The sequence below is a fragment of the Somniosus microcephalus genome, unplaced genomic scaffold (assembly GCF_052327205.1).
Source record: "Somniosus microcephalus isolate GS21.2 unplaced genomic scaffold, FLI_Smic_1.0 unresolved_chr3, whole genome shotgun sequence".
Lineage (NCBI taxonomy): Eukaryota > Metazoa > Chordata > Chondrichthyes > Squaliformes > Somniosidae > Somniosus > Somniosus microcephalus.
This window is the reverse complement of record NW_028225181.1, coordinates 43,288,560-43,304,434: the sequence shown is the minus strand read 5'-3', so window position 1 is coordinate 43,304,434 and position 15,875 is coordinate 43,288,560.

The window sequence follows — 15,875 nt, the reverse complement described above, 5'->3', positions numbered from 1 at the left end:
CACCCGGGTCTGATAAAAACCCCTCGGTCTGGTCAAACCCCCGATTCTGGTCAAACACCCGGAAGCGGTCAAACTCTCAGGACCGGTCAAACCCCTGGGACCGGTCAAACCCCCAGGTCTGGTCAATCCCCCAGGTCTAGTCAAACCCCTGGGACCATTCAAACCCCCGGGACCGGTCAAACCCCCGGGACTGGTCAAGCACCCGGGACCGGGAAAACACCCGGGACCGGACAAATAACCGTGACCGGTCAAACCCCCATGACCGGACAAAAACCCGTGTATGGTCAATCCCCTGGGTCTGGTCAAACTCCCGGGACCGGTCAAAGACCAGGTTCTGGTCAAGCTCCCGGGTCTGGTCAACCGGCCGGGTCTGGTCAAATCCCCGGGACTTGTCAAACCCCTTGGACCGGTCAAACCCCCGGGACCGGTCAAGCTCCCGGGTCTGGTCAAACCCCTGGGACTAGTCAAACCCCCAGGACTGGTCAAACACCCGGGACAGACCAAACCCACGGGACCGTTCAAACCCCCGGGACCAGTCAAACATCCGGATCTGGTCAATCCCCCGGATCTGGTCAAAACCCGGATCTGGTCAAACCCTGGGAACCAGCCAATCCCCCGGGTCTGAGTCATAGAGTCATAGAGTCATAGAGTTTTACAGCACAGAAAGAGGCCCTTCGGCCCATCGTGCCTGCGCCGCCCATCCATCCCTGTCCAGTCTAATCCCATTTTCCAGCATTTGGTCCATAGCCTTGTATGCTCATCCAAATGCTTCTTGAATGTTGTGAGGGTTCCTGCCTCTACCACCCTTTTAGGCATTGAGTTCCACATTCCAACCACCCTCTGAGTGAAAAAGTTCCTCCTCAAATCCCCTCTAAATCTCCTGCCCCTTACCCTGAATCTATGCCCCCTTGTTATTGACCCCCCTACTAAGGGGAAAAGTTCCTCTTTGTCTACCCTATCTATGCCCCTCATCATTTTGTACACCTCAATCAGGTCCTCCCTCAGCCTTCTTTGCTCCAAGGAAAACAACCCCAGCCTGTTTAGTCTTTCTTCATAGCTGAGGCACTCCATCCCAGGTTACATCCTGGTGAATCTTCTCTGCACCCTCTCCAAAGCAATCACATCCTTCCTATAGTGAGGCGACCAGAACTGCACACAGTACTCCAGCTGTGGCCTCACCAGCGTTTTGTACAGCTCCATCATAACCTCCCTGCTCTTATATTCTATGCCTCGGCTAATGAAGGCAAGTATCCCATATGCCTTTTTAACCACCTTATCTACCTGTTCCGCTGCCTTCAGAGATCTATGTACATGTACACCAAGGTCCCTCTGACCCTCTGTACTTCCTAGGGTCCTACCACTCATTGTGTATTCCTTTGCCTTATTTGTCCGTCCAAAATGCATCAACTCGCACTTTCAGGGTTAAATTCCATTTGCCACTTTTGCGCCCAACTGACCAACCCGTCTATATCGTCCTGTAGCCTGATGCTTTCCTCCTTGCAATTTACCACCCCACCAATTTTCGTGTCATCTGCAAACTTACTGATCATCCCTTTTACATTCTCATCCAAATCGTTTATGTGGATCACAAACAACAAGGGACCCAGCACCGATCCCTGAGGTACCCCACTGGACACAGGCTTCCAGTCACAAAAGCAACCTTCGACCATCACCCTCTGCCTCCTGCCACTCAGCCAGTTTAGGATCCAACGCGCCAAGGCACCCTGGATCCCATGGGCTCTTACCTTCTTGACCAGTCTCCTATGCGGGACTTTATCAAAAGCTTTACTGAAGTCCATGTAAACCACATCCACAGCATTTCCCTCATCCACCTCCCTAGTCACCCCCTCGAAAAATTCAATCAGATTTGTCAGACATGATTTACCCTTGACAAAGCCATGCTGACTATCCCCGATTAATCCTTGCCTCTCCAAGTGGAGACTAATTTTGCCCCTCAGAATTTTTTCCAATAATTTCCCTACCACAGATGTTAGGCTCACTGGCCTGTAATTCCCTGGTTTATCCCTGCTACCCTTCTTGGTCAAACACCCGGATCTGGTCAAACCCTAGGGACCGGTCAAACCCCCAGGCATGTTCAAACCCCTGGGACCGGTCAAACACCCGGGTCTGGTCAAACTCCCGGGACCAGTCAAACACCCGGGATCGGTCAAACACCTGGGTCTGGTCAAATCCCCGGGGCCAGTCAAACCCCCGGGATGGGTTAAACCCCCGGGAATGGTCAAACCACCGAGACCGGTCAAACTCCTGGTTCTGGTCAATCCCCCGGGACTGGTCAAACACCCGGGACAGGTTAAACCCCCGGATCTGGTCAAACCCTGGGGACCGGTCAAACACCCGGGTCTGGTCAAACCCCGAGGACCGGTCAAAACCCCGGGTCTGGTCAAACCCCTGGAACTGGTCAAACTCCCAGGTCTGGTCAGTCCCCCGGGTTGGTCAAACACCCGGGCCTGGTCAAACTCCCGGGTTTGGTCAATCCCCTGGGTCTGATAAAAACCCCTCGGCCTGCTCAAACCCCCGATTCTGGTCAAACACCCGGGAGCGGTCAAACTCCCAGGACCGGTCAAACCCCTGGGACCGGTCAAACCCCCAGGTCTGTTCAATCCCCCAGTTCTAGTCAAACGCCTGGGACCGTTCAAACCCCCGGGACCGGTCAAACCCCCGGGAACGGCCAAACACCCGGGACTGGTCAAACACCCGGGACCGGTCAAACCCCCATGAGCGGACAAAAACCCGGGTCTGGTCAATCCCCTGGGACCGGTCAGACACCCGGGACTGTTCAAAGCCCCGGGACTGGTCAAACCCCCGGGTCTGGTCAAACCCCCAGGACCGGTCAAACACCCGGGTCTGGTCAATCCCCCAGGTCCGGTCAAACCTCTATGTCTGATCAAACCCCAAGGACCGGTCAAATGCCCATGCCTGTTCAAACCCCTGGGACCGGTCAAACACTCGGGTCTGGTCAAACCCCGAGAACTGGTCAAACCCCCGGGTCTGGTCAAACCTGTGGGGCATGTCAAACCCCTTGGACTGGTCAAACACCCGTGTCTGGTAAAACCCCCGGGACCGGTCAAATCCCCGGGACCGGTCAAAGCCCTGGGACAGGTTAACCCCCTGGGTCTGATCAAACCTGTGGGTCTGGTAAATTCCCCTGGACACGTCAAACCCCCGATTCTGGTCAAACCCGCGGGTTGGTCAAACACCCGGGACCGGTCAAACACCTGGGCCTGGTCAAACCTCCGGGCATGTTCAAACACCTGGGACCGGTCAAACACCCGGGTCTGGTCAAACCAGCGGGTCTGGTCAAACCACCGGGTCTGGTCAAAGAACCCGGGACCGGTCAAACAACCGGGTCTGGTCAAATCCCGGTACCAGTCAAACCCCCATGTCTGGTCAAACCCCAGGACCGGTCAAACGCCCAGGCCTGTTCAAAGCCCTGGGACCGGTCAAACACCTGGGTCTGGTCAAACCCCGAGGACTGGTCAAACCCCCGGGTCTGGTCAAACCTGTGGGGCTTGTCAAACCCCTTGGACTGCTGAAACACCCGGGTCTGGTCAAACCCCCAGGACCAGTCAGACCCCCGGGACCGGTCAAACCCCCGGGACCGGTCAAACCCCCGGGTCTGGTCAAACCTGTGGGTCTGGTAAATTCCCTTGGACACGTCAAAACCCCAATTCTGTTCAAACCCGTGGGTTGGTCAAACACCCGGGACCAGTCAAACACCTGGGTCTGGTCAAACGCCCAGGACCGGTCAAACCACCAAGTCTGGTAAAACCCCCAGGACCCGTCAAACCCCCATGTCTGGTCAAACCCCCATGACAGGTCAAACCCCGTGTCTGGTCAAAACCCCGGGACCGGACAAACACCGGGGTCTGGTCAATCACCTGGAACCGGTCAAACCCCCGGGATTGGTCAAACCCCCAGGAATGGCCAAACCCCCGGGACTGGTCAAACACCCGGGACCGGGAAAATACCCGGGACCGGACAAATACCCGGGACTGGTCAAACCCCTATGTCTGGTCAAACCCCAAGGACCGGTCAAACGCCCAGGCCTGTTCAAACCCCTGGGACCAGTCAAACACTCGGGTCTGGTCAAACCCCGAGGACTGGTCAAACCCCCGGGTCTGGTCAAACCTGTGGGGCTTGTCAAACCCCTTGGACTGGTCAAACACCCGGGTCTGGTCAAACCCCCGGGACCGGTCAAACCCCCGGGACTGGTCAAACCTGTGGGTCTGGTAAATTCCCCTGGACACGTCAAACCCCCGATTCAGGTCAAACCCGCGGGTTGGTCAAACACCCGGGACCAGTCAAACACCTGGGTCTGGTCAGACCCCCAGGACCGGTCAAACCACCAGGTCTGGTCAAACAACCGGGTCTGGTCAAAACCCTGTGACCGGTCAAACCCTCGGGATTTGTCAAACCCCCGGGACCAGTCAAACACCCGGGACCGGTCAAACACCCGGAACTGGTCAAACCACCGGGTCTGGTCAAACCACTGGGTCTGGTCAAAACCCCGGGACCGGTCAAACACCCGTGTCTGGTCAAAGACCCCGGGACCAGTCAAACAACCGGGTCTGCTCAAACCTGTGGGGCTTGTCAAACAATTTGGACTGCTGAAACACCCGGGTCTGGTCAAACCTGTGGGGCTTGTCAAACCCCTTGGACTGCTGAAACACCCGGGTCTGGTCAAACCCCCAGGACCAGTCAGACCCCCGGGACCGGTCAAACCCCCGGGACCGGTCAAACCCCCGGGTCTGGTCAAACCTGTGGGTCTGGTAAATTCCCCTGGACACGTCAAACCCCCGATTCAGGTCAAACCCGCGGGTTGGTCAAACACCCGGGACCAGTCAAACACCTGGGTCTGGTCAGACCCCCAGGACCGGTCAAACCACCAGGTCTGGTCAAACAACCGGGTCTGGTCAAAACCCTGTGACCGGTCAAACCCTCGGGATTTGTCAAACCCCCAGGACCGGTCAAAAACCCGGGACCGGTCAAACACCCAGAACCGGTCAAACCAGCGGGTCTGGTCAAACCACCGGGTCTGGTCAAAGAACCCGGGACCGGTCAAACAACCGGGTCTGGTCAAATCCCGGTACCAGTCAAACCCCCATGTCTGGTCAAACCCCAGGACCGGTCAAACGCCCAGGCCTGTTCAAAGCCCTGGGACCGGTCAAACACCTGGGTCTGGTCAAACCCCGAGGACTGGTCAAACCCCCGGGTCTGGTCAAACCTGTGGGGCTTGTCAAACCCCTTGGACTGCTGAAACACCCGGGTCTGGTCAAACCCCCAGGACCAGTCAGACCCCCGGGACCGGTCAAACCCCCGGGACCGGTCAAACCCCCGGGTCTGGTCAAACCTGTGGGTCTGGTAAATTCCCTTGGACACGTCAAAACCCCAATTCTGGTCAAACCCATGGGTTGGTCAAACACCCGGGACCAGTCAAACACCTGGGTCTGGTCAAACGCCCAGGACCGGTCAAACCACCAAGTCTGGTAAAACCCCCAGGACCCGTCAAACCCCCATGTCTGGTCAAACCCCCATGACAGGTCAAACCCCGTGTCTGGTCAAAACCCCGGGACCGGACAAACACCGGGGTCTGGTCAATCACCTGGAACCGGTCAAACCCCCGGGATTGGTCAAACCCCCAGGAATGGCCAAACCCCCGGGACTGGTCAAACACCCGGGACCGGGAAAATACCCGGGACCGGACAAATACCCGGGACTGGTCAAACCCCTATGTCTGGTCAAACCCCAAGGACCGGTCAAACGCCCAGGCCTGTTCAAACCCCTGGGACCAGTCAAACACTCGGGTCTGGTCAAACCCCGAGGACTGGTCAAACCCCCGGGTCTGGTCAAACCTGTGGGGCTTGTCAAACCCCTTGGACTGGTCAAACACCCGGGTCTGGTCAAACCCCCGGGACCGGTCAAACCCCCGGGACTGGTCAAACCTGTGGGTCTGGTAAATTCCCCTGGACACGTCAAACCCCCGATTCAGGTCAAACCCGCGGGTTGGTCAAACACCCGGGACCAGTCAAACACCTGGGTCTGGTCAGACCCCCAGGACCGGTCAAACCACCAGGTCTGGTCAAACAACCGGGTCTGGTCAAAACCCTGTGACCGGTCAAACCCTCGGGATTTGTCAAACCCCCGGGACCAGTCAAACACCCGGGACCGGTCAAACACCCGGAACTGGTCAAACCACCGGGTCTGGTCAAACCACTGGGTCTGGTCAAAACCCCGGGACCGGTCAAACACCCGTGTCTGGTCAAAGACCCCGGGACCAGTCAAACAACCGGGTCTGCTCAAACTCAGGGACCAGTCAAATCCCCAGGTCTGGTCAATCCCCCAGGACCGGTCAAACCCCTGGGTCTGGTCAAACCACCAGGACCGGTCAAACCCCCGGGTCTGGTAAAACCCCCAGGACGGAACAAACACCCGGGTCTGCTCAATCCCCAAGGACTGGTCAAATGCCCAGGCCTGTTCAAACCCCATGGGACTGGTCAAACACTCGGGTCTGGTCAAACCCCGAGGACTGGTCAAACTCCCGGGTCTGGTCAAACCTGTGGGTCTTGTCAAACCCCTTGGACTGGTCAAACACCCAGGTCTGGTCAAACCCCTGGGACCGGTCAATCCCCCGGGACCGGTCAACCCCCCGGGTCTGGTCAAACCTGTGGGTCTGGTAAATTCCCCTGGACACGTGAAATCCCCGATTCTGGTCAAACCCGCGGGTTGGTCAAACACCCGGGACCGGTCAAACACCAGGGTCTGGTCAAACCCCCGGGCATGTTCAAACCCTGGGGACCGGTCAAACACCCGGGTCTGGTCAATCCGCCGGGTCTGGTCAAACCCCCGTGACCGGTCAAACACCCGGGTCTGGTCAAACTCCCGTGTCTGGTCAAACTCCCAGGACAGGTCAAAGACCCGGGTCTGGTCAAACTCCCGGGTCTGGTCAAACTCCCAGGACCGGTCAAAGACCCTGGTCTGGTCAAGCTCCCGGGTCTGGTCAATCCGCCGGGTCTGGTCAAATCCCCGGGTCTGGTCAAACCCCTGGGACTAGTCAAACCCCCAGGACTGGTCAAACACCCGGGACAGATCAAACCCACGGGACCGGTCAAACCCCCGGGACCGGTCAAACATCCGGGTCTGGTCAATCCCCCGGATCTGGTCAAAACCCGGATCTGGTCAAACCCTGGCGACCACTCAAGCACCTGGGTCTGGTCAAAGCCCGAGGACCGGTCAAAACCCCGGTCTGGTCAAACCCCTAGAACCGGTCAAACTCCCAGGTCTGGTCAATCCCCCGGGTCTGGTCAAACACCCGGGTCTGGTCAAACTCCCGGGTCTGGTCAATCCCCCGGGTCTGGTCAATCCCCCGGGTCTGGTCAAACACCCGGGTCTGGTCAAACACCCGGGTCTGGTCAAACTCCCGGGTCTGGTCAAACTCCCGGGTCTGGTCAAACACCCGGGTCTGGTCAAACACCCGGGTCTGGTCAAACACCCGGGTCTGGTCAAACACCCGGGTCTGATAAAAACCCCTCGGTCTGGTCAAACCCCCGATTCTGGTCAAACACCCGGAAGCGGTCAAACTCCCAGGACCGGTCAAACCCCTGGGACCGGTCAAACCCCCAGGTCTGGTCAATCCCCCAGGTCTAGTCAAACCCCTGGGACCATTCAAACCCCCGGGACCGGTCAAACCCCCGGGACTGGTCAATCCCCCAGGTCTAGTCAAACCCCTGGGACCATTCAAACCCCCGGGACCGGTCAAATCCCCGGGACTGGTCAAGCACCCGGGACCGGGCAAACACCCGGGACCAGACAAATACCCAGGACCGGTCAAACCCCCATGACCAGACAAAAACCCGGGTATGGTCAATCCCCTGGGACTGGTCAGACACCCGGGACCGTTCAAAGCCCCGGGGCTGGTCAAACCCCAGGGTCTGGTCAAACCCCCAGGACCAGTCAAACACCCGGGTCTGGTCAATCCCACAGGACCAGTCAAACCCCTATGTCTGGTCAAACCCCAAGGACCGGTCAAACGCCCAGGCCTGTTCAAACCCCTGGGACTGGTCAAACACTCGGGACTGGTCAAACCCCGAGGACTGGTCAAACCCTCGGGTCTGGTCAAACCTGTGGGGCTTGTCAAACCCCTTGGACTGGTCATACACACGGGATTGGTCAAACCCCCAGGAATGGCCAAACCCCCGGGACTGGTCAAACAACCGGGACCGGGCAAACACCCGGGACCGGACAAATACCCGGGACTGGTCAAACCCCTGGGTCTGGTCAAACCCCCAGGACCGGTCAAACATCCGGGTCAGGTCAATCCCCCAGGACCGGTCAAACCCCTATATCTGGTCAAACCCCAAGGACCGGTCAAACACCCAGGCCTGTTCAAACCCCTGGGACCGGTCAAACACTCGGGTCTGGTCAAACCCCGAGGACTGGTCAAACCCCCGGGTCTGGTCAAACCTGTGGGGCTTGTCAAACCCCTTGGACTGGTCAAACACCCGGGTCTGGTCAAACCCCCGGGACCGGTCAAACCCCCGGGTCTGGTCAAACCTGTGGATCTGGTAAATTCCCCTGGACACGTCAAACCCCCGATTCAGGTCAAACCCGCGGGTTGGTCAAACACCCGGGACCAGTCAAACACCTGGGTCTGGTCAGACCCCCAGGACCGGTCAAACCACCAAGTCTGGTAAAACCCCCAGGATCCGTCAAACCCCCGTGTCTGGTCATACACCCGGGACCGGTCAAATGCCCAGGGCTCGTCAAAGCCCCGGGACCGGTCAAACCCCCGTGTCTGGTCAAACCCCCATGACAGATCAAACCCCGTGTCTGGTCAAACCCCCGGGTCCGGACAAAGCCCCGGGATTGGTCAAACCCTCGGGACCGGTCAAACACCCGGGCCCGGTCAAACACCCGGAACCGGTCAAACCACCGGGTCTGGTCAAAACCCTGTGACCGGTCAAACCCTCGGGATTTGTCAAACCCCCGGGACCGGTCAAACACCCGGGACCGGTCAAACACCCGGAACTGGTCAAACCACCGGGTCTGGTCAAACCACCGTGTCTGGTCAAAACCCAAGGACCGGTCAAACACCCGTGTCTGGTCAAAGGCCCCGGGACCAGTCAAACAACCGGGTCTGGTCAAACTCCGGTACCAGTCAATCCCCCATGTCTGGTCAATCCCCCAGGACCGGTCAAACCCCTGGGTCTGGTTAAACCACCAGGACCGGTCAAACCCCCGGGTCTGGTAAAACCCCCAGAACGGAACAAACACCCGGGTCTGCTCAATCCCCTGGGACCGGTCAGACACCCGGGACCGTTCAAAGCCCCGGGACTGGTGAAACCCCCGGGTCTGGTCAAACTCCCGGGAGCGGTTAAACACCCAGGCCTGGTCAAACCCCAAGGACTGGTCAAATGCCCAGGCCTGTTCAAACCCCATGGGACCAGTCAAACACTCAGGTCTGGTCAAACCCCGAGGACTGGTCAAACCCCCGGGTCTGGTCAAACCTGTGGGTCTTGTCAAACCCCTTGGACTGGTCAAACACCCAGGTCTGGTCAAACCTGTGGGTCTGGTAAATTCCCCTGCACATGTGAAACCCCCGATTCTGGTCAAACACCCGGGACCGGTCAAACAGCCGGGTCTGGTCAATCCGCCGGGTCTGGTCAAACCCCCGTGACCGGTCAAACACCCGGGTCTGGTCAAACTCCCGGGTCTGGTCAAACTCCCAGGACCGGTCAAAGACCCAGGTCTGGTTAAGCTCCCGGGTCTGGTCAAATCCCCGGGTCTGGTCAAACCCCTGGGACTAGTCAAACCCCCAGGACTGGTCAAACACCCGGGACAGATCAAACCCACAGGATCGGTCAATCCCCCGGGACCGGTCAAACATCCGGGTCTGGTCAATCCTCCGGATCTGGTCAAAACCCGGATCCGGTCAAACCCTGGCGACCAGTCAAACACCTGGGTCTGGTCAAAGCCCGAGGACCGGTCAAAACCCCGGGTCTGGTCAAACCCCTAGAACCGGTCAAGCTCCCAGGTCTGGTCAATCCCCCGGGTCTGGTCAAACACCCGGGTCTGGTCAAACTCCCGGGTCTGGTCAATCCCCCGGGTCTGGTCAATCCCCCGGGTCTGGTCAAACACCCGGGTCTGGTCAATCCCCCGGGTCTGATCAATCCCCCGGGTCTGGTCAAACACACGGGTCTGGTCAAACACCCGGGTCTGGTCAAACTCCCGGGTCTGGTCAATCCCCCGGGTCTGGTCAAACTCCCGGGTCTGGTCAAACACCCGGGTCTGGTCAAACACCCGGGTCTGGTCAAACTCCCGGGTCTGGTCAATCCCCCGGGTCTGGTCAAACTCCCGGGTCTGGTCAAACACCCGGGTCTGGTCAAGCACCCGGGTCTGGTCAAACACCCGGGTCTGATAAAAACCCCTCGGTCTGGTCAAACCCCCGATTCTGGTCAAACACCCGGAAGCGGTCAAACTCTCAGGACCGGTCAAACCCCTGGGACCGGTCAAACCCCCAGGTCTGGTCAATCCCCCAGGTCTAGTCAAACCCCTGGGACCATTCAAACCCCCGGGACCGGTCAAACCCCCGGGACTGGTCAAGCACCCGGGACCGGGAAAACACCCGGGACCAGACAAATAACCGGGACCGGTCAAACCCCCATGACCGGACAAAAACCCGTGTATGGTCAATCCCCTGGGTCTGGTCAAACTCCCGGGACCGGTCAAAGACCAGGTTCTGGTCAAGCTCCCGGGTCTGGTCAACCGGCCGGGTCTGGTCAAATCCCCGGGACTTGTCAAACCCCTTGGACCGGTCAAACCCCCGGGACCGGTCAAGCTCCCGGGTCTGGTCAAACCCCTGGGACTAGTCAAACCCCCAGGACTGGTCAAACACCCGGGACAGATCAAACCCACGGGACCGTTCAAACCCCCGGGACCAGTCAAACATCCGGATCTGGTCAATCCCCCGGATCTGGTCAAAACCCGGATCTGGTCAAACCCTGGGAACCAGACAATCCCCCGGGTCTGAGTCATAGAGTCATAGAGTCATAGAGTTTTACAGCACAGAAAGAGGCCCTTCGGCCCATCGTGCCTGCGCCGCCCATCCATCCCTGTCCAGTCTAATCCCATTTTCCAGCATTTGGTCCATAGCCTTGTATGCTCATCCAAATGCTTCTTGAATGTTGTGAGGGTTCCTGCCTCTACCACCCTTTTAGGCATTGAGTTCCACATTCCAACCACCCTCTGAGTGAAAAAGTTCCTCCTCAAATCCCCTCTAAATCTCCTGCCCCTTACCCTGAATCTATGCCCCCTTGTTATTGACCCCCCTACTAAGGGGAAAAGTTCCTCTTTGTCTACCCTATCTATGCCCCTCATCATTTTGTACACCTCAATCAGGTCCTCCCTCAGCCTTCTTTGCTCCAAGGAAAACAACCCCAGCCTGTTTAGTCTTTCTTCATAGCTGAGGCACTCCATCCCAGGTTACATCCTGGTGAATCTTCTCTGCACCCTCTCCAAAGCAATCACATCCTTCCTATAGTGAGGCGACCAGAACTGCACACAGTACTCCAGCTGTGGCCTCACCAGCGTTTTGTACAGCTCCATCATAACCTCCCTGCTCTTATATTCTATGCCTCGGCTAATGAAGGCAAGTATCCCATATGCCTTTTTAACCACCTTATCTACCTGTTCCGCTGCCTTCAGAGATCTATGTACATGTACACCAAGGTCCCTCTGACCCTCTGTACTTCCTAGGGTCCTACCACTCATTGTGTATTCCTTTGCCTTATTTGTCCGTCCAAAATGCATCAACTCGCACTTTCAGGGTTAAATTCCATTTGCCACTTTTGCGCCCAACTGACCAACCCGTCTATATCGTCCTGTAGCCTGATGCTTTCCTCCTTGCAATTTACCACCCCACCAATTTTCGTGTCATCTGCAAACTTACTGATCATCCCTTTTACATTCTCATCCAAATCGTTTATGTGGATCACAAACAACAAGGGACCCAGCACCGATCCCTGAGGTACCCCACTGGACACAGGCTTCCAGTCACAAAAGCAACCTTCGACCATCACCCTCTGCCTCCTGCCACTCAGCCAGTTTAGGATCCAACGCGCCAAGGCACCCTGGATCCCATGGGCTCTTACCTTCTTGACCAGTCTCCTATGCGGGACTTTATCAAAAGCTTTACTGAAGTCCATGTAAACCACATCCACAGCATTTCCCTCATCCACCTCCCTAGTCACCCCCTCGAAAAATTCAATCAGATTTGTCAGACATGATTTACCCTTGACAAAGCCATGCTGATTATCCCCGATTAATCCTTGCCTCTCCAAGTGGAGACTAATTTTGCCCCTCAGAATTTTTTCCAATAATTTCCCTACCACAGATGTTAGGCTCACTGGCCTGTAATTCCCTGGTTTATCCCTGCTACCCTTCTTGGTCAAACACCCGGATCTGGTCAAACCCTAGGGACCGGTCAAACCCCCAGGCATGTTCAAACCCCTGGGACCGGTCAAACACCCGGGTCTGGTCAAACTCCCGGGACCAGTCAAACACCCGGGATCGGTCAAACACCTGGGTCTGGTCAAATCCCCGGGGCCAGTCAAACCCCCGGGATGGGTTAAACCCCCGGGAATGGTCAAACCACCGAGACCGGTCAAACTCCTGGGTCTGGTCAATCCCCCGGGACTGGTCAAACACCCGGGACAGGTTAAACCCCCGGATCTGGTCAAACCCTGGGGACCGGTCAAACACCCGGGTCTGGTCAAACCCCGAGGACCGGTCAAAACCCCGGGTCTGGTCAAACCTGTGGGTCTTGTCAAACCCCTTGGACTGGTCAAACACCCAGGTCTGGTCAAACCTGTGGGTCTGGTAAATTCCCCTGCACATGTGAAACCCCCGATTCTGGTCAAACACCCGGGACCGGTCAAACAGCCGGGTCTGGTCAATCCGCCGGGTCTGGTCAAACCCCCGTGACCGGTCAAACACCCGGGTCTGGTCAAACTCCCGGGTCTGGTCAAACTCCCAGGACCGGTCAAAGACCCAGGTCTGGTTAAGCTCCCGGGTCTGGTCAAATCCCCGGGTCTGGTCAAACCCCTGGGACTAGTCAAACCCCCAGGACTGGTCAAACACCCGGGACAGATCAAACCCACAGGATCGGTCAATCCCCCGGGACCGGTCAAACATCCGGGTCTGGTCAATCCTCCGGATCTGGTCAAAACCCGGATCCGGTCAAACCCTGGCGACCAGTCAAACACCTGGGTCTGGTCAAAGCCCGAGGACCGGTCAAAACCCCGGGTCTGGTCAAACCCCTAGAACCGGTCAAGCTCCCAGGTCTGGTCAATCCCCCGGGTCTGGTCAAACACCCGGGTCTGGTCAAACTCCCGGGTCTGGTCAATCCCCCGGGTCTGGTCAATCCCCCGGGTCTGGTCAAACACCCGGGTCTGGTCAATCCCCCGGGTCTGATCAATCCCCCGGGTCTGGTCAAACACACGGGTCTGGTCAAACACCCGGGTCTGGTCAAACTCCCGGGTCTGGTCAATCCCCCGGGTCTGGTCAAACTCCCGGGTCTGGTCAAACACCCGGGTCTGGTCAAACACCCGGGTCTGGTCAAACTCCCGGGTCTGGTCAATCCCCCGGGTCTGGTCAAACTCCCGGGTCTGGTCAAACACCCGGGTCTGGTCAAGCACCCGGGTCTGGTCAAACACCCGGGTCTGATAAAAACCCCTCGGTCTGGTCAAACCCCCGATTCTGGTCAAACACCCGGAAGCGGTCAAACTCTCAGGACCGGTCAAACCCCTGGGACCGGTCAAACCCCCAGGTCTGGTCAATCCCCCAGGTCTAGTCAAACCCCTGGGACCATTCAAACCCCCGGGACCGGTCAAACCCCCGGGACTGGTCAAGCACCCGGGACCGGGAAAACACCCGGGACCAGACAAATAACCGGGACCGGTCAAACCCCCATGACCGGACAAAAACCCGTGTATGGTCAATCCCCTGGGTCTGGTCAAACTCCCGGGACCGGTCAAAGACCAGGTTCTGGTCAAGCTCCCGGGTCTGGTCAACCGGCCGGGTCTGGTCAAATCCCCGGGACTTGTCAAACCCCTTGGACCGGTCAAACCCCCGGGACCGGTCAAGCTCCCGGGTCTGGTCAAACCCCTGGGACTAGTCAAACCCCCAGGACTGGTCAAACACCCGGGACAGATCAAACCCACGGGACCGTTCAAACCCCCGGGACCAGTCAAACATCCGGATCTGGTCAATCCCCCGGATCTGGTCAAAACCCGGATCTGGTCAAACCCTGGGAACCAGACAATCCCCCGGGTCTGAGTCATAGAGTCATAGAGTCATAGAGCTTTACAGCACAGAAAGAGGCCCTTCGGCCCATCGTGCCTGCGCCGCCCATCCATCCCTGTCCAGTCTAATCCCATTTTCCAGCATTTGGTCCATAGCCTTGTATGCTCATCCAAATGCTTCTTGAATGTTGTGAGGGTTCCTGCCTCTACCACCCTTTTAGGCATTGAGTTCCACATTCCAACCACCCTCTGAGTGAAAAAGTTCCTCCTCAAATCCCCTCTAAATCTCCTGCCCCTTACCCTGAATCTATGCCCCCTTGTTATTGACCCCCCTACTAAGGGGAAAAGTTCCTCTTTGTCTACCCTATCTATGCCCCTCATCATTTTGTACACCTCAATCAGGTCCTCCCTCAGCCTTCTTTGCTCCAAGGAAAACAACCCCAGCCTGTTTAGTCTTTCTTCATAGCTGAGGCACTCCATCCCAGGTTACATCCTGGTGAATCTTCTCTGCACCCTCTCCAAAGCAATCACATCCTTCCTATAGTGAGGCGACCAGAACTGCACACAGTACTCCAGCTGTGGCCTCACCAGCGTTTTGTACAGCTCCATCATAACCTCCCTGCTCTTATATTCTATGCCTCGGCTAATGAAGGCAAGTATCCCATATGCCTTTTTAACCACCTTATCTACCTGTTCCGCTGCCTTCAGAGATCTATGTACATGTACACCAAGGTCCCTCTGACCCTCTGTACTTCCTAGGGTCCTACCACTCATTGTGTATTCCTTTGCCTTATTTGTCCGTCCAAAATGCATCAACTCGCACTTTCAGGGTTAAATTCCATTTGCCACTTTTGCGCCCAACTGACCAACCCGTCTATATCGTCCTGTAGCCTGATGCTTTCCTCCTTGCAATTTACCACCCCACCAATTTTCGTGTCATCTGCAAACTTACTGATCATCCCTTTTACATTCTCATCCAAATCGTTTATGTGGATCACAAACAACAAGGGACCCAGCACCGATCCCTGAGGTACCCCACTGGACACAGGCTTCCAGTCACAAAAGCAACCTTCGACCATCACCCTCTGCCTCCTGCCACTCAGCCAGTTTAGGATCCAACGCGCCAAGGCACCCTGGATCCCATGGGCTCTTACCTTCTTGACCAGTCTCCTATGCGGGACTTTATCAAAAGCTTTACTGAAGTCCATGTAAACCACATCCACAGCATTTCCCTCATCCACCTCCCTAGTCACCCCCTCGAAAAATTCAATCAGATTTGTCAGACATGATTTACCCTTGACAAAGCCATGCTGATTATCCCCGATTAATCCTTGCCTCTCCAAGTGGAGACTAATTTTGCCCCTCAGAATTTTTTCCAATAATTTCCCTACCACAGATGTTAGGCTCACTGGCCTGTAATTCCCTGGTTTATCCCTGCTACCCTTCTTGGTCAAACACCCGGATCTGGTCAAACCCTAGGGACCGGTCAAACCCCCAGGCATGTTCAAACCCCTGGGACCGGTCAAACACCCGGGTCTGGTCAAACTCCCGGGACCA